This window comes from Triticum aestivum, chromosome 5D (assembly GCF_018294505.1).
Source record: "Triticum aestivum cultivar Chinese Spring chromosome 5D, IWGSC CS RefSeq v2.1, whole genome shotgun sequence".
NCBI lineage: Eukaryota > Viridiplantae > Streptophyta > Magnoliopsida > Poales > Poaceae > Triticum > Triticum aestivum.
Window position 1 is genome coordinate 546,400,848 of NC_057808.1, and position 1,051 is coordinate 546,401,898.

The following is a 1,051-nucleotide window of genomic DNA, read 5'->3' on the forward strand; positions in this document are numbered from 1 at the left end:
GGCGGGGCCTGCGAGGGCGGCGCGCGATGGGCGACGGCGCGGCGGCGGCGGCGGCGATGTCGCGCGAAGTTGTTGGAGAAGAAGTGGTGGTCGATGAAACTGAATTTTTCGTAAGTGCCATATATATAGGAGGGGCCTTTAGTACCGGTTGGAGCCACCAACCGGTACTAAAGGCCAATTTTCGCCAGGCCAAGGGGCGGGAAACTGCCCCTTTAGTACCGGTTCGTGGCTCCAACCGCTACTAAAGGCCCCCCTTTAGTACCGGTTGGAGCCACAACCCGATACTAAAGGGGTGCGCTGGCGCAGGAGCGGTGCGGGCAAGTTTAGTCCCACCTCGCTAGCCGAGGGGCGCCCGCACTAGTTTAAAAGCTCCGGCGCGGCTGCTGTCTCGAACTCCTTTCTATAGCAGGTTTCGGGGCCTAACTTCGGCGCGCTGCCCTGTGAGCCTGCTGGCCCTTCTGGGCCTGTATTTGCAAACCCTAAGTCTGGCAGGCCCATTGGGCAGCGCCCCAACAATTTTTTATATAATTTTCTTCTATTTATTTCTGAGTAGTTTTTTTGCTGTATTTAGTTTCTTTGTGAATATAAAAAAAATTATATAGTTTTTTCTTTTCTGCATTATTTATTTTCTGCTATTTATTTTTAAGTAATTTTTTATATAGTTTTTGTCTTTTCTGTTTTATTTATTTTCTGTTTTGTCTTTTGCACATCCTATGTGGGTGAAATGATGATACCATGCCAAGTTTCGACATTTTCAGAGTTCATTTTGTAGTGATTTTCAATTTCACGGTTATTTAGCTCTCTAAACAAATTGGTGAATTACTAAAAAATAGCAAATGATGTCAGAAATTTTTGAAAATTGATGACGTCGCTTTGAATGGTGCGTACGGAACGCAAAATAGTCTGGAGTTGTAATAAGATTAAAAAAATGAAGTGCCCATGTAACAGATGAATTCTCGTCAGAAACCCTGATACTTCGAAAGAGATTGTCCAGTTTTTGCCGTAACCCTCTCTACTCTTTTGCACATGCTATGTGGGTGAAATTATGATA